This window comes from Coccinella septempunctata, chromosome 2, assembly GCF_907165205.1.
Source record: "Coccinella septempunctata chromosome 2, icCocSept1.1, whole genome shotgun sequence".
Taxonomy (NCBI): Eukaryota; Metazoa; Arthropoda; class Insecta; order Coleoptera; family Coccinellidae; genus Coccinella; species Coccinella septempunctata.
Window position 1 is genome coordinate 32,403,341 of NC_058190.1, and position 23,715 is coordinate 32,427,055.

Consider the following 23,715-nt stretch of genomic DNA (forward strand, 5'->3'; position numbering starts at 1 on the left):
TAGGTAGATTCACTTTTACTGGCAGATTCGCCTTTCATCCGTAGCTCGGGCCTACGGCCCTCGTAATACGCCTTTTGTTCGTAGCTCGGGCCTACGGCCCTCGCAATTCGCCTTTCGTCCATAGTTCGATTCCCCTTTTATAAATATCTAGGCCAAAAACGTTTTCTCAAAAGACCGATCGATTTAAGGCACCTCGTTCTGTGATCGCTGCCAATTCCGTCAAAACTGACGTTAACCTTTAAATCACACTCTGACATCGATTGTCAAAGTGCACTAACACTTAATTTTCTCTGATAATCAATAGAAAATTATTTAATTTTGTGGAATGTCACTCGATTTTTAATAGACGTCAAAAATTTTCAAATTTCTTACACTTTTTTAGGAAATTTCGTTCGGGCTCCGGGAAAAAGAAAAGGCCTATTTTAATTTCGGGTCCTTCGAGCTTAGTTCGACACCCATACCGGCTCTCGAGCTACCGCGGATCCCTCAAGTTAATCAAATCAATTTGGTACCTTTTCGCGAAAATCGTGAATTTCGCGATTTTCTAACGCAATTTTCGGACACTTTTAGACGGGGTAAAAATACGATCTAGGCATTTTCGGAAAGCTCGATTCTTACTCTTGCGTTCCATTTACCGCTCTACCCGGCCACGCGCCTTCGGCGCTCGCCATTTCAAATTTCCCATACCCTCCCCCGACACTTCAACGTGGCAAAAAATTTGATACGATTCAGTGATCATTTTTTATCAACGTTATTATATTGACTAGTATAGCCAGGAGATCCACCTTGTAGGTAGATTCACCTTTACTGGCAGATTCGCCTTTCGTCCGTAGCTCGGGCCTTCGGCCCTCGCTCGATTCCCCTTTTATAAATATCTAGGCCAAAAACGTTTTTTCAAGAGTCCGATCGATTTAAGGCACCTCGTTCTGTGATCGCTGCCAAGCCGTCAAAACTGACGTTAACCTTTAAATCACACTCTGACATCGATTGTCAAAGTGCACTCACTTAATTTTCTCTGATAATCAATAGAAAATAATTCAATTTTGTGGAATGTCACTCGATTTTCAATAGACGTCAAAAATTTTCAAATTTCTTACGCTTTTTTAGGAGATTTCGTTCGGGCTCCGGGAAAAAAAACAGGCCTATTTTAATTTCGGGTTCTTCGAGCTCAGTTCGACACCCATCCCGGCTCTCGAGCTACCGCGGATCTCTCAAGCTAATCAAATCAAATTGGTACCTTTTCGCGAAAATCGTGAATTTCGCGATTTTCTCACGCAATTTTCGGACACTTCTAGACGGGGTAAAAATACGATCTAGGCATTCTCGGAAAGCTCGATTCTTACTCTTGCGTTCCATTTACCGCTCTACCCGGCCACGCGCCTTCGGCGCTCGCCATTTCAAATTTCCCATACCCTCCACCGACACTTCAACATTGCAAAAAATTTGATACGATTCAGTGATCATTTTTTATCAACGTTATAGTATTAACTAGTATAGCCAGGAGATCCACCTTGTAGGTAGATTCACCTTTACTGGCAGATTCGCCTTTCGTACGTAGCTCGGGCCTTCGGCCCTCGCGATACGCCTTTTGTTCGTAGCTCGGGCCTTCGGCCCTCGCTCGATTCCCCTTTTATAAATATCTAGGCCAAAAACGTTTTTTAAAAGCCCGATCGATTTAAGGCACCTCGTTCTGTGATCGCTGCCAAGCCGTCAAAACTGACGTTAACCTTTAAATCACACTCTGACATCGATTGTCAAAGTGCACTTTCACTTAATTTTCTCTGATAATCAATAGAAAATAGTTTAATTTTGTGGAATGTCACTCGATTTTTAATAGACGTCAAAAATTTTCAAAATTCTTACGCTTTATTAGGTAATATCGTTCGGGCTCCGGGAAAAAAAACAGGCCTATTTTAATTTCGGGTTCTTCGAGCTTAGTTCGACACCCATCCCGGCTCTCGAGCTACCGCGGATCTCTCAAGCTAATCAAATCAAATTGGTACCTTTTCGCGAAAATCGTGAATTTCGCGATTTTCTCACGCAATTTTCGGACACTTCTAGACGGGGTAAAAATACGATCTAGGCATTTTCGGAAAGCTCGATTCTTACTCTTGCGTTCCATTTACCGCTCTACCCGGCCACGCGCCTTCGGCGCTCGCCATTTCAAATTTCCCATACCCTCCACCGACACTTCAACATGGCAAAAAATTTGATACGATTCAGTGATCATTTTTTATCAACGTTATAGTATTAACTAGTATAGCCAGGAGATCCACCTTGTAGGTAGATTCACCTTTACTGGCAGATTCGCCTTTCGTCCGTAGCTCGGGCCTTCGGCCCTCGCGATACGCCTTTTGTTCGTAGCTCGGGCCTTCGGCCCTCGCTCGATTCCCCTTTTATAAATATCTAGGCCAAAAACGTTTTTTAAAAGCCCGATCGATTTAAGGCACCTCGTTCTGTGATCGCTGCCAAGCCGTCAAAACTGACGTTAACCTTTAAATCACACTCTGACATCGATTGTCAAAGTGCACTTTCACTTAATTTTCTCTGATAATCAATAGAAAATAATTTAATTTTGTGGAATGTCACTCGATTTTTAATAGACGTCAAAAATTTTCAATATTCTTACGCTTTTTTAGGTAATATCGTTCGGGCTCCGGGAAAAAAAACAGGCCTATTTTAATTTCGGGTTCTTCGAGCTTAGTTCGACACCCATCCCGGCTCTCGAGCTACCGCGGATCTCTCAAGCTAATCAAATCAAATTGGTACCTTTTCGCGAAAATCGTGAATTTCGCGATTTTCTCACGCAATTTTCGGACACTTCTAGACGGGGTAAAAATACGATCTAGGCATTTTCGGAAAGCTCGATTCTTACTCTTGCGTTCCATTTACCGCTCTACCCGGCCACGCGCCTTCGGCGCTCGCCATTTCAAATTTCCCATACCCTCCACCGACACTTCAACGTGGCAAAAAATTTGATACGATTCAGTGATCATTTTTTATCAACGTTATAGTATTAACTAGTATAGCCAGGAGATCCACCTTGTAGGTAGATTCACCTTTACTGGCAGATTCGCCTTTCGTCCGTAGCTCGGGCCTTCGGCCCTCGCGATACGCCTTTTGTTCGAGCTCGGGCCTTCGGCCCTCGCTCGATTCCCCTTTTATAAATATCTAGGCCAAAAACGTTCTTTAAAAGCCCGATCGATTCAAGGCACCTCGTTCTGTGATCGCTGCCAAGCCGTCAAAACTGACGTTAACCTTTAAATCACACTCTGACATCGATTGTCAAAGTGCACTTTCACTTAATTTTCTCTGATAATCAATAGAAAATAATTTAATTTTGTGCAATGTCACTCGATTTTTAATAGACGTCAAAAATTTTCAAAATTCTTACGCTTTTTTAGGTAATATCGTTCGGGCTCCGGGAAAAAAAACAGGCCTATTTTAATTTCGGGTTCTTCGAGCTTAGTTCGACACCCATCCCGGCTCTCGAGCTACCGCGGATCTCTCAAGCTAATCAAATCATTTTGGTATCTTTTTGCGAAAATCGTGAATTTCGCGATTTTTTCACGCAATTTTCGGACACTTCTAGACGGGGTAAAAATACGATCTAGGCATTTTCGGAAAGCTCGATTCTTACTCTAGCGTTCCATATACCGCTCTACCTGGCCACGCGCCTTCGGCGCTCGCCATTTCAAATTTCCCATACCCTCCCCAGACACTTCAACGTGGCAAAAAATTTGATACGATTCGGTGATCATTTTTTATCAACGTTATAGTATTAACGAGGTAAAAATACGATCTAGGCATTTTCGGAAAGCTTGATTCTTCCTCTAGAGACTCATACCCAGCATGTCCACGCGTCGCGCCTTCGGCGCTCGCCATTTCAAATTTCCTATACCCTCCCCCGACACTTCAACATGGCAAAAAATTTGATACGATTCAGTGATCATTTTTATCAACGTTATAGTATTAACTAGTATAGCCAGGAGATCCACCTTGTAGGTAGATTCACCTTAAGAGCCCGTTCCCACTTATCCGATCAGTCTTTTTGCCCTGAAACCGGACGCCGGACGTGGGTGTTCACATTATATCCGATCAGTCTGTTTTGCCGGAAGGTCGGTGGTTCGACTCGCCGCCAGTTTACGTTTGTATTTTGTACGCGATGGACGGCGACGATGATGTTCTTATATTGTGGTGGTATTTGAGGCGAATGAGACGAAAAAGATGTAGAAAACGAAGACAACATTGGGTGCATCCTATACTTCGAGACCGATTTTCCACAGGGACATTTGAAACATTGATTAGTTAATTTGTAATCGTCCAAAGTTTTATCCCACAATACGGGTTTATTTTCGACTAGCGATATTAACGCGCAAGCGTCCACGTCCATTTTCCACTAGCACTAACAACTAGCGACGCGAGAAAGAGCGGGCTCGTCTTCAGTCTTGACCATAGATTCATCTATGGTCTTGACGGAACGTTCGTTCACACTCATCCGATCCGGGCGTTTTGACTGATCATCGCAGTGGCAAAATGTCCGTCAAATAAATCGGATCAGTCATAATGTGAACAGCTCCTATGGAGCTGTTCACAAATTGTACTGCCACTGGCACATCCGTCTATTTAGACGGACCGGGAAAATAGACTGATCGGATAAGTGGGAACGGGCTCTTACTGGCAGATTCGCCTTTCGTCCGTAGCTCGGGCCTTCGGCCCTCGCTCGATTCCCCTTTTATAAATATCTAGGCCAAAAACGTTTTTTCAAGAGTCCGATCGATTTAAGGCACCTCGTTCTGTGATCGCTGCCAAGCCGTCAAAACTGACGTTAACCTTTAAATCACACTCTGACATCGATTGTCAAAGTGCACTCACTTAATTTTCTCTGATAATCAATAGAAAATAATTCAATTTTGTGGAATGTCACTCGATTTTCAATAGACGTCAAAAATTTTCAAATTTCTTACGCTTTTTTAGGAGATTTCGTTCGGGCTCCGGGAAAAAAAACAGGCCTATTTTAATTTCGGGTTCTTCGAGCTCAGTTCGACACCCATCCCGGCTCTCGAGCTACCGCGGATCTCTCAAGCTAATCAAATCAAATTGGTACCTTTTCGCGAAAATCGTGAATTTCGCGATTTTCTCACGCAATTTTCGGACACTTCTAGACGGGGTAAAAATACGATCTAGGCATTCTCGGAAAGCTCGATTCTTACTCTTGCGTTCCATTTACCGCTCTACCCGGCCACGCGCCTTCGGCGCTCGCCATTTCAAATTTCCCATACCCTCCACCGACACTTCAACATTGCAAAAAATTTGATACGATTCAGTGATCATTTTTTATCAACGTTATAGTATTAACTAGTAAGCCCATAGATCTACCTTTATTGATAGATTTACCTTTTTTGGCAGATCAGTATAGCCAGGAGATCCACCTTGTAGGTAGATTCGCCTTCATGGACAGATTCGCCTTTTGTCCGTAGCTCGGGCCTTCGGCCCTCGCGATTCGCCTTCCGCCCGTAGCTCGGGCCTACGGCCCTCGCACTTAATTATACGCGAATACTATACAATACTGAGTATCACACATAACTCACACCGTTCGATATATACAGGCATTGTCGCAAATTTCACGAAAGAAAACAAATAATCTCATACACTGCTCAAAAATTGGCAAAAATCAGTTATATTCAGTTGGACAGAAGCCTTATAACGGAGATTCCATGCATTCAGTTCATCTTGAATAGAAACGCACAAAGTTTTTTCTCTACGATGAAACAAAAAACTAACCTGAAATGAGAATAACTGGCCAAAAGTCTATAAAAGTAGAATTTTAACGCAAAAACACAGCCTGCTATTGTATTCCAATAATCATTATGTCATTCCACTCGAATAAGTTATTTGAAAACATTTTTCCTTCAATCTGGAATGATTAAATACAATAATCCTCGTACAATAATCAAAAAGCTTAAAAATTGGCCAAAATCTGTTATATGGAATGGGAAAGAAGCCTAATTAAAAAAATTTCAAGCATCATAATATTTAATTCAGTTCATTTTGAACAAAAATCTACAAAATACCTTCATCTACGATAAGAAAAAAAACTAACCTCAAATGACAAAAACTTGGCGAAAGTCTATATAAATATAGAATTTTTACGTAAAACCTTACTCATAGATTGTGTTTCAATAATCTTTTTATCATCCCAATAATCATTTTATTATTCCACTTGAATGAGTTAATTGAAAACATTTCTCCTATTATCTGGAATGAGCGAATAGAATAATCCTTGTACACTAATCAAAAAGCTTGAAAATTGGCCAAAATCTTTTATATGGAATTGAAAAGAAGCCTAATTATGAAGATTTCAAGTATTATAACATTTAATTCAGTTTATTTCGAACAAAAACCTACAGAGTCCCTCTCTCTACGATAAGAGAAAAATCTTACCTTGAATGAGAAAACTCGACAAATGTCTATAAACATAGAATTTTAACGCAAAAGCTCACTCACCTATTTTGCCATAGATCTAGACTAAGAAAATCATCTCCATACACTACCCAATTGCTTGAACGTTGTCAGAAATCTGATGTACTCAGTTGAAAAAAAGAGAAATAGATCATCTACTTCACATGGAAACTCTCCTGAACGAATTGCTTTATGAACTTACTCTGGAAAAACTTTTTTTTTACCAAATAACACTGTCGGAGAGATGATATTATACATTTCTTGATCTGATAAATTTATATATGCCTGAAAATAAATTTCAATTATAAAATATAGAATCTCCCGGTCGATTTTCTGTGCAGACTCACCCCCAAGAACCGTTTGTTATCTAGAAATTCTTATGTTCATACACCAAGATTAAGGATGTTTCTCATTCTGTGAGTTTGCATGTAATTTAATCTGAAATCCATTATGTAAACTTGACAAATGGATCATATACTTCAAATACTAACTCTTCTGAAACAATTGCTTAGAAGCTTACCCCTGAAGAAGCTTTTTTTATTTAAAATGAGACTTTCCGAGAGATGATATTTGACATTTGTGAATTTCATACATTTCTTGATATGATGAATTTATATGTGCCTGAAAAATAAGTATTGTTAGTGACAAAATAAACTATCAGTTATTACATCTGATTTTGATACAGATTCACGTCCAAGAACTGTCTTTCATATCTGGAAATTCAATAATAACCTTACTTTCGGATTATGGGGAAAAATTCATCTGTGATGTGAGCTTCGAAGTGCTATCACTGCTATGCTATTGTACGGGGAGAAATGTAGTAAATATATCCTTTAATTTCAATAATAATTAAACCTTAAAAATTTACATCAATTTTAATTTTTTCACGGTCTGTCAACAGTCAAATGAAACTGGCCTAAGGCTCCCTCAACACTTCTACCTGAATGACAGGAAAACACGTTATACGAATTGAAAAATTATGGAAATTATAAAATTTTAAGTTAGTTTTGGCTGAATAGTGACCTCGACTTTCCTAATATAAATTTATCTTGGCAATTTCAACGCTAAAAATCACGAAATGACTGAAAATATTCAGGGCCAAAACGAAGGTTCTGAACGATGCTTAACCGAGGTGGTTTCGTAATATCGAAAATTGCAAACTTACCTGTACATATGGAGCCGAAATATGGGTACCTGGAGATGCTACAGGATATGGAGAATGATTCTCTAGCATTTATCTTCCCTATTTTGGCATTATTCATATAATAATCGACTCGAGTTTCCGAAAACTGCAAAAACCCCTTTCGAAACGTCAGACGTGATGGAAATTACCTCTATGCTCTTGGAAATTAATTTATCAAATTTTCGTAGACGTCAAAAATTTTCGAAATTCTTACGCTTTTTTAGGTAATATCGTTCGGGCTCCGGGAAAAAAAACAGGCCTATTTTAATTTCGGGTTCTTCGAGCTTAGTTCGACACCCATCCCGGCTCTCGAGCTACCGCGGATCTCTCAAGCTAATCAAATAACTTTGGCACCTTTTCGCGAAAATCGTGAATTTCGCGATTTTCTCACGCAATTTTCGGACACTTTTAGACGGGGTAAAAATACGATCTAGGCATTTTCGGAGAGCTCGATTCTTCTTCTAGCGTTCCATGTACCGCTCTACCCAGCCACGCGCCTTCGGCGCTCACCATCTCAAATTTCCCATACCCTCCCCCAACACTTCAACGTGGCAAAAAATTTGATACGATTCAGTGATCATTTTTTATCAACGTTATAGTATTAACTAGTAAGCCCATAGATCTACCTTTATTGATAGATCTACCTTTATTGATAGATCTACCTTTATTGATAGATCTACCTTTATTGATAGATCTACCTTTATTGATAGATCTACCTTTAGTGATAGATCAACCTTTTTTGGCAGATCAGTATAGCCAGGAGATCCACCTTGTAGGTAGATTCGCCTTCATGAACAGATTCGCCTTTTGTCCGTAGCTCGGGCCTTCGGCCCTCGCGATTTGCCTTCCGCCCGTAACTCGGGCCAAGAAAACAAATAATCTCATACACTGCTCAAAAATTGGCAAAAATCAGTTATATTCAGTTGTACAGAAGCCTTATAATGGAGATTCCATGCATTCAGTTCATCTGAAGTTCTTTCTCTACGATGAAACAAAAAACTAACCTGAAATGAGAATAACTGGACAAAAGTCTATAAAAGTAGAATTTTAACGCAAAAAACACACCCTGCCATTGTATTCCAATAATCATTATATCATTCCACTCCAATAAGTTAGTCGAAAACATTTTTCCTTCCATCTGGAATGATTAAATACAATAATCCTCGTAAAATAATCAAAAAGCTTAAAAATTGGCCAAAATCTGTTATATGGAATGGGAAAGAAGCTTAATTATAAAAATTTCAAGCATTATAACGTTTAATTCTGTTTCTTTTGAACAAAAACCTACACGGTCCCTCTCTCTACGATAATAGCAAAAATCTCACCCTAAATGGTAGAACTTGACAAATGTCTATAAATATAGAATTTTAACACAAAAACTCACTCATAGATTGTGTTTCAATAATCATTATATCATTCCAACTGAATAACTTATCTCAAAACATATTTTTCCATAGATCAAGCCTAAGAAAATCATCTCTGTACACTACCCAATTGCTTGAAAGTTGTCAGAAATCTGCTGTGTTCAGTTGAAAAGAATCAAAATAGATTATTTGCTTCACATAGAAACTCTCCTGAACGAACTGCTTAAGGAACTTATTCTGAAGAACATTTTTTTTTACCAAATAACACCATCCGAGAGATGATATTATACATTTCTTGATCTGATAAATTTATATATGCCTGAAAATAAATTTCAATTATAAAATATAGAATCTCCTGGTCGATTTTCTGTGCAGACTCACCCCCAAGAACCGTTTATTATCTAGAAATTCTTATGTTCATACACCAAGATCAAGGATGTTTCTCATTCTGTGAGTTTGCATGTAATTTAATCTGAAGTACCTTCTGTAACCTTGAGTCATGGATCATATACTTCAAATAGAAACTCTTCTAAACCAATTGCTTAGAAGCTCACCCCTGAAGAAGCTGTTTTTATTTAAAATGAGACTTTCCGATAGATGATATTTGACATTTATGAATTTCATACATTTCTTGATATGATGAATGAATATGTGCCTGAAAAATAAGTATTATTAGTGACAAAATAAACTATCAGTTATTACATCCAATTTTGATACAAATTCACGTCCAAGAACTTTCTTTCATATCTCTTCAATAATAACCTAACTTTCCGATTATGGGAAAAAATTCAATTGTGATGTGAGCTTCGAAGTGCTATCGTACAGAGAGAAATGTAGTAAATATATCCTATGATATATCCTTTGATTTCAATAATAATTAAATAAACCTCAAAAATTTGCATCAATTTTTTCACGGTCTGTCAACAGTAAAATGAAACTGGCCTAAGGCTCCCTTAACATTGTTACCAAAATGACAGGAAAACACGTTATAGGAATTGAAAAATTATGGAAATTTTAAAATTTTAATTTATTTTTAGCTGCATAGTGATCTCAACATTCCTAATATAAATTTATTTTGGCAATTTCAACGCTAAAAATCACAAAATTACTGAAAATATTCAGGGCCAAAACGAAGGTTATGAACGGTGCTTAACTGAGGTGGTTTCGTAATATCCAAAATTGCAAACTTACCTGTACATATTGAGCCGAAATATGGGTACCTGGAGATGCTACAGGCAATGGAGAATGATTCTCTAGCATTTATCTTCCCTATTTTGGCATTATTCATATACTAATCGACTCGAGTTTCCGAAATCTGCAAAAACCCCTTTCGAAACGTCAGAAGTGGAATTACCTCTATGCTCTTGGAAATTAATTCATCAAATTTTCGTAGACGTCAAAAATTTTCAAATTTCTTACGCTTTTTCAGGTAATATCGTTCGGGCTCCGGGAAAAAAAACAGGCCTATTTTAATTTCGGGTTCTTCGAGCTTAGTTCGACACCCATCCCGGCTCTCGAGCTACCGCGGATCTCTCAAGCTAATCAAATCATTTTGGTATCTTTTCGCGAAAATCGTGAATTTCGCGATTTTCTCACGCAATTTTCGGACACTTCTAGACGGGGTAAAAATACGATCTAGGCATTTTCGGAAAGCTCGATTCTTCCTCTAGCGTTCCATGTACCGCTCTAGCCGGCCACGCGCCTTCGGCGCTCACCATTTCAAATTTCCCATACACTCCCCCGACACTTCAACATGGCAAAAAATTTGATACGATTCGGTGATCATTTTTTATCAACGTTATAGTATTAACTAGTATAGCCAGGAGATCCACCTTGTAGGTAGATTCACCTTTACTGGCAGATTCGCCTTTCGTACGTAGCTCGGGCCTACGGCCCTCGCGATACGCCTTTTGTTCGTAGCTCGGGCCTTCGGCCCTCGCTCGATTCCCCTTTTATAAATATATAGGCCAAAAACGTTTTTTAAAAGCCCGATCGATTTAAGGCACCTCGTTCTGTGATCGCTGCCAAGCCGTCAAAACTGACGTTAACCTTTAAATCACACTCTGACATCGATTGTCAAAGTGCACTTCCACTTAATTTTCTCTGATAATCAATAGAAAATAGTTTAATTTTGTGGAATGTCACTCGATTTTTAATAGACGTCAAAAATTTTCAAAATTCTTACGCTTTATTAGGTAATATCGTTCGGGCTCCGGGAAAAAAAACAGGCCTATTTTAATTTCGGGTTCTTCGAGCTTAGTTCGACACCCATCCCGGCTCTCGAGCTACCGCGGATCTCTCAAGCTAATCAAATCATTTTGGTACCTTTTCGCGAAAATCGTGAATTTCGCGATTTTCTCACGCAATTTTCGGACACTTCTAGACGGGGTAAAAATACGATCTAGGCATTTTCGGAAAGCTCGATTCTTACTCTTGCGTTCCATTTACCGCTCTACCCGGCCACGCGCCTTCGGCGCTCGCCATTTCAAATTTCCCATACCCTCCACCGACACTTCAACATGGCAAAAAATTTGATACGATTCAGTGATCATTTTTTATCAACGTTATAGTATTAACTAGTATAGCCAGGAGATCCACCTTGTAGGTAGATTCACCTTTACTGGAAGATTCGCCTTTCGTCCGTAGCTCGGGCCTTCGGCCCTCGCGATACGCCTTTTGTTCGTAGCTCGGGCCTTCGGCCCTCGCTCGATTCCCCTTTTATAAATATCTAGGCCAAAAACGTTTTTTAAAAGCCCGATCGATTTAAGGCACCTCGTTCTGTGATCGCTGCCAAGCCGTCAAAACTGACGTTAACCTTTAAATCACACTCTGACATCGATTGTCAAAGTGCACTTTCACTTAATTTTCTCTGATAATCAATAGAAAATAATTTAATTTTGTGGAATGTCACTCGATTTTTAATAGACGTCAAAAATTTTCAAAATTCTTACGCTTTTTTAGGTAATATCGTTCGGGCTCCGGGAAAAAAAACAGGCCTATTTTAATTTCGGGTTCTTCGAGCTTAGTTCGACACCCATCCCGGCTCTCGAGCTACCGCGGATCTCTCAAGCTAATCAAATCAAATTGGTACCTTTTCGCGAAAATCGTGAATTTCGCGATTTTCTCACGCAATTTTCGGACACTTCTAGACGGGGTAAAAATACGATCTAGGCATTTTCGGAAAGCTCGATTCTTACTCTTGCGTTCCATTTACCGCTCTACCCGGCCACGCGCCTTCGGCGCTCGCCATTTCAAATTTCCCATACCCTCCACCGACACTTCAACGTGGCAAAAAATTTGATACGATTCAGTGATCATTTTTTATCAACGTTATAGTATTAACGAGGTAAAAATACGATCTAGGCATTTTCGGAAAGCTTGATTCTTCCTCTAGAGACTCATACCCAGCATGTCCACGCGTCGCGCCTTCGGCGCTCGCCATTTCAAATTTCCTATACCCTCCCCCGACACTTCAACATGGCAAAAAATTTGATACGATTCAGTGATCATTTTTATCAACGTTATAGTATTAACTAGTATAGCCAGGAGATCCACCTTGTAGGTAGATTCACCTTTACTGGCAGATTCGCCTTTCGTCCGTAGCTCGGGCCTTCGGCCCTCGCTCGATTCCCCTTTTATAAATATCTAGGCCAAAAACGTTTTTTCAAGAGTCCGATCGATTTAAGGCACCTCGTTCTGTGATCGCTGCCAAGCCGTCAAAACTGACGTTAACCTTTAAATCACACTCTGACATCGATTGTCAAAGTGCACTCACTTAATTTTCTCTGATAATCAATAGAAAATAATTCAATTTTGTGGAATGTCACTCGATTTTCAATAGACGTCAAAAATTTTCAAATTTCTTACGCTTTTTTAGGAGATTTCGTTCGGGCTCCGGGAAAAAAAACAGGCCTATTTTAATTTCGGGTTCTTCGAGCTCAGTTCGACACCCATCCCGGCTCTCGAGCTACCGCGGATCTCTCAAGCTAATCAAATCAAATTGGTACCTTTTCGCGAAAATCGTGAATTTCGCGATTTTCTCACGCAATTTTCGGACACTTCTAGACGGGGTAAAAATACGATCTAGGCATTCTCGGAAAGCTCGATTCTTACTCTTGCGTTCCATTTACCGCTCTACCCGGCCACGCGCCTTCGGCGCTCGCCATTTCAAATTTCCCATACCCTCCACCGACACTTCAACATTGCAAAAAATTTGATACGATTCAGTGATCATTTTTTATCAACGTTATAGTATTAACTAGTATAGCCAGGAGATCCACCTTGTAGGTAGATTCACCTTTACTGGCAGATTCGCCTTTCGTACGTAGCTCGGGCCTACGGCCCTCGCGATACGCCTTTTGTTCGTAGCTCGGGCCTTCGGCCCTCGCTCGATTCCCCTTTTATAAATATATAGGCCAAAAACGTTTTTTAAAAGCCCGATCGATTTAAGGCACCTCGTTCTGTGATCGCTGCCAAGCCGTCAAAACTGACGTTAACCTTTAAATCACACTCTGACATCGATTGTCAAAGTGCACTTCCACTTAATTTTCTCTGATAATCAATAGAAAATAGTTTAATTTTGTGGAATGTCACTCGATTTTTAATAGACGTCAAAAATTTTCAAAATTCTTACGCTTTATTAGGTAATATCGTTCGGGCTCCGGGAAAAAAAACAGGCCTATTTTAATTTCGGGTTCTTCGAGCTTAGTTCGACACCCATCCCGGCTCTCGAGCTACCGCGGATCTCTCAAGCTAATCAAATCATTTTGGTACCTTTTCGCGAAAATCGTGAATTTCGCGATTTTCTCACGCAATTTTCGGACACTTCTAGACGGGGTAAAAATACGATCTAGGCATTTTCGGAAAGCTCGATTCTTACTCTTGCGTTCCATTTACCGCTCTACCCGGCCACGCGCCTTCGGCGCTCGCCATTTCAAATTTCCCATACCCTCCACCGACACTTCAACATGGCAAAAAATTTGATACGATTCAGTGATCATTTTTTATCAACGTTATAGTATTAACTAGTATAGCCAGGAGATCCACCTTGTAGGTAGATTCACCTTTACTGGCAGATTCGCCTTTCGTCCGTAGCTCGGGCCTTCGGCCCTCGCGATACGCCTTTTGTTCGTAGCTCGGGCCTTCGGCCCTCGCTCGATTCCCCTTTTATAAATATCTAGGCCAAAAACGTTTTTTAAAAGCCCGATCGATTTAAGGCACCTCGTTCTGTGATCGCTGCCAAGCCGTCAAAACTGACGTTAACCTTTAAATCACACTCTGACATCGATTGTCAAAGTGCACTTTCACTTAATTTTCTCTGATAATCAATAGAAAATAATTTAATTTTGTGGAATGTCACTCGATTTTTAATAGACGTCAAAAATTTTCAATATTCTTACGCTTTTTTAGGTAATATCGTTCGGGCTCCGGGAAAAAAAACAGGCCTATTTTAATTTCGGGTTCTTCGAGCTTAGTTCGACACCCATCCCGGCTCTCGAGCTACCGCGGATCTCTCAAGCTAATCAAATCAAATTGGTACCTTTTCGCGAAAATCGTGAATTTCGCGATTTTCTCACGCAATTTTCGGACACTTCTAGACGGGGTAAAAATACGATCTAGGCATTTTCGGAAAGCTCGATTCTTACTCTTGCGTTCCATTTACCGCTCTACCCGGCCACGCGCCTTCGGCGCTCGCCATTTCAAATTTCCCATACCCTCCACCGACACTTCAACGTGGCAAAAAATTTGATACGATTCAGTGATCATTTTTTATCAACGTTATAGTATTAACTAGTATAGCCAGGAGATCCACCTTGTAGGTAGATTCACCTTTACTGGCAGATTCGCCTTTCGTCCGTAGCTCGGGCCTTCGGCCCTCGCGATACGCCTTTTGTTCGAGCTCGGGCCTTCGGCCCTCGCTCGATTCCCCTTTTATAAATATCTAGGCCAAAAACGTTCTTTAAAAGCCCGATCGATTCAAGGCACCTCGTTCTGTGATCGCTGCCAAGCCGTCAAAACTGACGTTAACCTTTAAATCACACTCTGACATCGATTGTCAAAGTGCACTTTCACTTAATTTTCTCTGATAATCAATAGAAAATAATTTAATTTTGTGCAATGTCACTCGATTTTTAATAGACGTCAAAAATTTTCAAAATTCTTACGCTTTTTTAGGTAATATCGTTCGGGCTCCGGGAAAAAAAACAGGCCTATTTTAATTTCGGGTTCTTCGAGCTTAGTTCGACACCCATCCCGGCTCTCGAGCTACCGCGGATCTCTCAAGCTAATCAAATCATTTTGGTATCTTTTTGCGAAAATCGTGAATTTCGCGATTTTTTCACGCAATTTTCGGACACTTCTAGACGGGGTAAAAATACGATCTAGGCATTTTCGGAAAGCTCGATTCTTACTCTAGCGTTCCATATACCGCTCTACCTGGCCACGCGCCTTCGGCGCTCGCCATTTCAAATTTCCCATACCCTCCCCAGACACTTCAACGTGGCAAAAAATTTGATACGATTCGGTGATCATTTTTTATCAACGTTATAGTATTAACGAGGTAAAAATACGATCTAGGCATTTTCGGAAAGCTTGATTCTTCCTCTAGAGACTCATACCCAGCATGTCCACGCGTCGCGCCTTCGGCGCTCGCCATTTCAAATTTCCTATACCCTCCCCCGACACTTCAACATGGCAAAAAATTTGATACGATTCAGTGATCATTTTTATCAACGTTATAGTATTAACTAGTATAGCCAGGAGATCCACCTTGTAGGTAGATTCACCTTAAGAGCCCGTTCCCACTTATCCGATCAGTCTTTTTGCCCTGAAACCGGACGCCGGACGTGGGTGTTCACATTATATCCGATCAGTCTGTTTTGCCGGAAGGTCGGTGGTTCGACTCGCCGCCAGTTTACGTTTGTATTTTGTACGCGATGGACGGCGACGATGATGTTCTTATATTGTGGTGGTATTTGAGGCGAATGAGACGAAAAAGATGTAGAAAACGAAGACAACATTGGGTGCATCCTATACTTCGAGACCGATTTTCCACAGGGACATTTGAAACATTGATTAGTTAATTTGTAATCGTCCAAAGTTTTATCCCACAATACGGGTTTATTTTCGACTAGCGATATTAACGCGCAAGCGTCCACGTCCATTTTCCACTAGCACTAACAACTAGCGACGCGAGAAAGAGCGGGCTCGTCTTCAGTCTTGACCATAGATTCATCTATGGTCTTGACGGAACGTTCGTTCACACTCATCCGATCCGGGCGTTTTGACTGATCATCGCAGTGGCAAAATGTCCGTCAAATAAATCGGATCAGTCATAATGTGAACAGCTCCTATGGAGCTGTTCACAAATTGTACTGCCACTGGCACATCCGTCTATTTAGACGGACCGGGAAAATAGACTGATCGGATAAGTGGGAACGGGCTCTTACTGGCAGATTCGCCTTTCGTCCGTAGCTCGGGCCTTCGGCCCTCGCTCGATTCCCCTTTTATAAATATCTAGGCCAAAAACGTTTTTTCAAGAGTCCGATCGATTTAAGGCACCTCGTTCTGTGATCGCTGCCAAGCCGTCAAAACTGACGTTAACCTTTAAATCACACTCTGACATCGATTGTCAAAGTGCACTCACTTAATTTTCTCTGATAATCAATAGAAAATAATTCAATTTTGTGGAATGTCACTCGATTTTCAATAGACGTCAAAAATTTTCAAATTTCTTACGCTTTTTTAGGAGATTTCGTTCGGGCTCCGGGAAAAAAAACAGGCCTATTTTAATTTCGGGTTCTTCGAGCTCAGTTCGACACCCATCCCGGCTCTCGAGCTACCGCGGATCTCTCAAGCTAATCAAATCAAATTGGTACCTTTTCGCGAAAATCGTGAATTTCGCGATTTTCTCACGCAATTTTCGGACACTTCTAGACGGGGTAAAAATACGATCTAGGCATTCTCGGAAAGCTCGATTCTTACTCTTGCGTTCCATTTACCGCTCTACCCGGCCACGCGCCTTCGGCGCTCGCCATTTCAAATTTCCCATACCCTCCACCGACACTTCAACATTGCAAAAAATTTGATACGATTCAGTGATCATTTTTTATCAACGTTATAGTATTAACTAGTAAGCCCATAGATCTACCTTTATTGATAGATTTACCTTTTTTGGCAGATCAGTATAGCCAGGAGATCCACCTTGTAGGTAGATTCGCCTTCATGGACAGATTCGCCTTTTGTCCGTAGCTCGGGCCTTCGGCCCTCGCGATTCGCCTTCCGCCCGTAGCTCGGGCCTACGGCCCTCGCACTTAATTATACGCGAATACTATACAATACTGAGTATCACACATAACTCACACCGTTCGATATATACAGGCATTGTCGCAAATTTCACGAAAGAAAACAAATAATCTCATACACTGCTCAAAAATTGGCAAAAATCAGTTATATTCAGTTGGACAGAAGCCTTATAACGGAGATTCCATGCATTCAGTTCATCTTGAATAGAAACGCACAAAGTTTTTTCTCTACGATGAAACAAAAAACTAACCTGAAATGAGAATAACTGGCCAAAAGTCTATAAAAGTAGAATTTTAACGCAAAAACACAGCCTGCTATTGTATTCCAATAATCATTATGTCATTCCACTCGAATAAGTTATTTGAAAACATTTTTCCTTCAATCTGGAATGATTAAATACAATAATCCTCGTACAATAATCAAAAAGCTTAAAAATTGGCCAAAATCTGTTATATGGAATGGGAAAGAAGCCTAATTAAAAAAATTTCAAGCATCATAATATTTAATTCAGTTCATTTTGAACAAAAATCTACAAAATACCTTCATCTACGATAAGAAAAAAAACTAACCTCAAATGACAAAAACTTGGCGAAAGTCTATATAAATATAGAATTTTTACGTAAAACCTTACTCATAGATTGTGTTTCAATAATCTTTTTATCATCCCAATAATCATTTTATTATTCCACTTGAATGAGTTAATTGAAAACATTTCTCCTATTATCTGGAATGAGCGAATAGAATAATCCTTGTACACTAATCAAAAAGCTTGAAAATTGGCCAAAATCTTTTATATGGAATTGAAAAGAAGCCTAATTATGAAGATTTCAAGTATTATAACATTTAATTCAGTTTATTTCGAACAAAAACCTACAGAGTCCCTCTCTCTACGATAAGAGAAAAATCTTACCTTGAATGAGAAAACTCGACAAATGTCTATAAACATAGAATTTTAACGCAAAAGCTCACTCACCTATTTTGCCATAGATCTAGACTAAGAAAATCATCTCCATACACTACCCAATTGCTTGAACGTTGTCAGAAATCTGATGTACTCAGTTGAAAAAAAGAGAAATAGATCATCTACTTCACATGGAAACTCTCCTGAACGAATTGCTTTATGAACTTACTCTGGAAAAACTTTTTTTTTACCAAATAACACTGTCGGAGAGATGATATTATACATTTCTTGATCTGATAAATTTATATATGCCTGAAAATAAATTTCAATTATAAAATATAGAATCTCCCGGTCGATTTTCTGTGCAGACTCACCCCCAAGAACCGTTTGTTATCTAGAAATTCTTATGTTCATACACCAAGATTAAGGATGTTTCTCATTCTGTGAGTTTGCATGTAATTTAATCTGAAATCCATTATGTAAACTTGACAAATGGATCATATACTTCAAATACTAACTCTTCTGAAACAATTGCTTAGAAGCTTACCCCTGAAGAAGCTTTTTTTATTTAAAATGAGACTTTCCGAGAGATGATATTTGACATTTGTGAATTTCATACATTTCTTGATATGATGAATTTATATGTGCCTGAAAAATAAGTATTGTTAGTGACAAAATAAACTATCAGTTATTACATCTGATTTTGATACAGATTCACGTCCAAGAACTGTCTTTCATATCTGGAAATTCAATAATAACCTTACTTTCGGATTATGGGGAAAAATTCATCTGTGATGTGAGCTTCGAAGTGCTATCACTGCTATGCTATTGTACGGGGAGAAATGTAGTAAATATATCCTTTAATTTCAATAATAATTAAACCTTAAAAATTTACATCAATTTTAATTTTTTCACGGTCTGTCAACAGTCAAATGAAACTGGCCTAAGGCTCCCTCAACACTTCTACCTGAATGACAGGAAAACACGTTATACGAATTGAAAAATTATGGAAATTATAAAATTTTAAGTTAGTTTTGGCTGAATAGTGACCTCGACTTTCCTAATATAAATTTATCTTGGCAATTTCAACGCTAAAAATCACGAAATGACTGAAAATATTCAGGGCCAAAACGAAGGTTCTGAACGATGCTTAACCGAGGTGGTTTCGTAATATCGAAAATTGCAAACTTACCTGTACATATGGAGCCGAAATATGGGTACCTGGAGATGCTACAGGATATGGAGAATGATTCTCTAGCATTTATCTTCCCTATTTTGGCATTATTCATATAATAATCGACTCGAGTTTCCGAAAACTGCAAAAACCCCTTTCGAAACGTCAGACGTGATGGAAATTACCTCTATGCTCTTGGAAATTAATTTATCAAATTTTCGTAGACGTCAAAAATTTTCGAAATTCTTACGCTTTTTTAGGTAATATCGTTCGGGCTCCGGGAAAAAAAACAGGCCTATTTTAATTTCGGGTTCTTCGAGCTTAGTTCGACACCCATCCCGGCTCTCGAGCTACCGCGGATCTCTCAAGCTAATCAAATAACTTTGGCACCTTTTCGCGAAAATCGTGAATTTCGCGATTTTCTCACGCAATTTTCGGACACTTTTAGACGGGGTAAAAATACGATCTAGGCATTTTCGGAGAGCTCGATTCTTCTTCTAGCGTTCCATGTACCGCTCTACCCAGCCACGCGCCTTCGGCGCTCACCATCTCAAATTTCCCATACCCTCCCCCAACACTTCAACGTGGCAAAAAATTTGATACGATTCAGTGATCATTTTTTATCAACGTTATAGTATTAACTAGTATAGCCAGGAGATCCACCTTGTAGGTAGATTCACCTTTACTGGCAGATTCGCCTTTCGTACGTAGCTCGGGCCTACGGCCCTCGCGATACGCCTTTTGTTCGTAGCTCGGGCCTTCGGCCCTCGCTCGATTCCCCTTTTATAAATATATAGGCCAAAAACGTTTTTTAAAAGCCCGATCGATTTAAGGCACCTCGTTCTGTGATCGCTGCCAAGCCGTCAAAACTGACGTTAACCTTTAAATCACACTCTGACATCGATTGTCAAAGTGCACTTCCACTTAATTTTCTCTGATAATCAATAGAAAATAGTTTAATTTTGTGGAATGTCACTCGATTTTTAATAGACGTCAAAAATTTTCAAAATTCTTACGCTTTATTAGGTAATATCGTTCGGGCTCCGGGAAAAAAAACAGGCCTATTTTAATTTCGGGTTCTTCGAGCTTAGTTCGACACCCATCCCGGCTCTCGAGCTACCGCGGATCTCTCAAGCTAATCAAATCATTTTGGTACCTTTTCGCGAAAATCGTGAATTTCGCGATTTTCTCACGCAATTTTCGGACACTTCTAGACGGGGTAAAAATACGATCTAGGCATTTTCGGAAAGCTCGATTCTTACTCTTGCGTTCCATTTACCGCTCTACCCGGCCACGCGCCTTCGGCGCTCGCCATTTCAAATTTCCCATACCCTCCACCGACACTTCAACATGGCAAAAAATTTGATACGATTCAGTGATCATTTTTTATCAACGTTATAGTATTAACTAGTATAGCCAGGAGATCCACCTTGTAGGTAGATTCACCTTTACTGGAAGATTCGCCTTTCGTCCGTAGCTCGGGCCTTCGGCCCTCGCGATACGCCTTTTGTTCGTAGCTCGGGCCTTCGGCCCTCGCTCGATTCCCCTTTTATAAATATCTAGGCCAAAAACGTTTTTTAAAAGCCCGATCGATTTAAGGCACCTCGTTCTGTGATCGCTGCCAAGCCGTCAAAACTGACGTTAACCTTTAAATCACACTCTGACATCGATTGTCAAAGTGCACTTTCACTTAATTTTCTCTGATAATCAATAGAAAATAATTTAATTTTGTGGAATGTCACTCGATTTTTAATAGACGTCAAAAATTTTCAAAATTCTTACGCTTTTTTAGGTAATATCGTTCGGGCTCCGGGAAAAAAAACAGGCCTATTTTAATTTCGGGTTCTTCGAGCTTAGTTCGACACCCATCCCGGCTCTCGAGCTACCGCGGATCTCTCAAGCTAATCAAATCAAATTGGTACCTTTTCGCGAAAATCGTGAATTTCGCGATTTTCTCACGCAATTTTCGGACACTTCTAGACGGGGTAAAAATACGATCTAGGCATTTTCGGAAAGCTCGATTCTTACTCTTGCGTTCCATTTACCGCTCTACCCGGCCACGCGCCTTCGGCGCTCGCCATTTCAAATTTCCCATACCCTCCACCGACACTTCAACGTGGCAAAAAATTTGATACGATTCAGTGATCATTTTTTATCAACGTTATAGTATTAACGAGGTAAAAATACGATCTAGGCATTTTCGGAAAGCTTGATTCTTCCTCTAGAGACTCATACCCAGCATGTCCACGCGTCGCGCCTTCGGCGCTCGCCATTTCAAATTTCCTATACCCTCCCCCGACACTTCAACATGGCAAAAAATTTGATACGATTCAGTGATCATTTTTATCAACGTTATAGTATTAACTAGTATAGCCAGGAGATCCACCTTGTAGGTAGATTCACCTTTACTGGCAGATTCGCCTTTCGTCCGTAGCTCGGGCCTTCGGCCCTCGCTCGATTCCCCTTTTATAAATATCTAGGCCAAAAACGTTTTTTCAAGAGTCCGATCGATTTAAGGCACCTCGTTCTGTGATCGCTGCCAAGCCGTCAAAACTGACGTTAACCTTTAAATCACACTCTGACATCGATTGTCAAAGTGCACTCACTTAATTTTCTCTGATAATCAATAGAAAATAATTCAATTTTGTGGAATGTCACTCGATTTTCAATAGACGTCAAAAATTTTCAAATTTCTTACGCTTTTTTAGGAGATTTCGTTCGGGCTCCGGGAAAAAAAACAGGCCTATTTTAATTTCGGGTTCTTCGAGCTCAGTTCGACACCCATCCCGGCTCTCGAGCTACCGCGGATCTCTCAAGCTAATCAAATCAAATTGGTACCTTTTCGCGAAAATCGTGAATTTCGCGATTTTCTCACGCAATTTTCGGACACTTCTAGACGGGGTAAAAATACGATCTAGGCATTCTCGGAAAGCTCGATTCTTACTCTTGCGTTCCATTTACCGCTCTACCCGGCCACGCGCCTTCGGCGCTCGCCATTTCAAATTTCCCATACCCTCCACCGACACTTCAACATTGCAAAAAATTTGATACGATTCAGTGATCATTTTTTATCAACGTTATAGTATTAACTAGTATAGCCAGGAGATCCACCTTGTAGGTAGATTCACCTTTACTGGCAGATTCGCCTTTCGTACGTAGCTCGGGCCTACGGCCCTCGCGATACGCCTTTTGTTCGTAGCTCGGGCCTTCGGCCCTCGCTCGATTCCCCTTTTATAAATATATAGGCCAAAAACGTTTTTTAAAAGCCCGATCGATTTAAGGCACCTCGTTCTGTGATCGCTGCCAAGCCGTCAAAACTGACGTTAACCTTTAAAGGTAAGCGCACATACAACGGCATCGGACGGACGGCATGGAAGGAACGGCACGGCAGCGGCGGAATTTTTATGAAGGTATCGCACATATAACATCGGAATCGCCGGACTCCGGAGGAATAGATTAGTTGCGGTGAGGAACCAGCGTTCGTTCTGGAGGAAGAAGAGTTTCAAAAGCGAAGGAATCGTAGACGAATGTGGATACATGACATATGTAAAAAAGGAAGGATTTTGGAGAATATGTTCATTTATTTCCGGACTTGATGAAGGACGAAAAAAAAATGGTTGCTATAATTTCTGTCACTTAAATTGTACAGGGTGGGCAAATTTCGATGTTTTTGCACTACAGCTTTTAAACCAGAGGAGATAGACAAAATCGGATACCCCATTCTCGTTCTCTTTTTCTGAGAAACTTACAATAGTTACTAGTGATTTTTAGCCACTTTCTTTTGTTTTTGAGTTATTAGCAAAAATTGGAAAAATGGCGATATCGAAATAAATTTATATCTCCGCTAATACTGATGATAGAGCTCTGAAATCGAAACATTATACAGGCACTTTTTTACGTAGAATCCAGTGGCGTGCTCGCCTTTTTAGCAGGATTTTTAATTACGAAGCTATGATCCAAAGTTTTGTTTTTTTAAATGGGAACACTAGTTTTCTGTGCAATTTTTTGAAAGCTTAATTTTTACTGATTTCAAAAATATATAACATCTTATGGTTTGTATCAATATAAATAATAGAAAATGGTTAAAAACCTTTTTTCTCAATATTTCTATGGTTTTAAATTTAGACGAGCACAGAAAAATAGAGTTTCCTATAACAAAAGCCGTCTCCTTCCAGCAATGTCATTCTTTCTATGCAGTTTACCAATTTTCACAAAATTTGAATCAGATATATTTAATAAATTTTCATAATAATGAAAAGACTTAAAGAAGGAGACAGTGGTAATCATACGATGCTATATGTTTCTGTGCTCATCAAAAGTTGAAACC

At 39.9% G+C, this 23,715-nt stretch overlaps 1 protein-coding gene across 1 annotated transcript in view; it reads left to right on the forward strand.

Annotated features, from left to right (window-relative positions):
• Nucleotides 1–23,715, forward strand: part of LOC123306498 (inactive dipeptidyl peptidase 10) — a 341,233-nt gene that overhangs the window by 73,398 nt on the left and 244,120 nt on the right. The window lies entirely within an intron of this gene.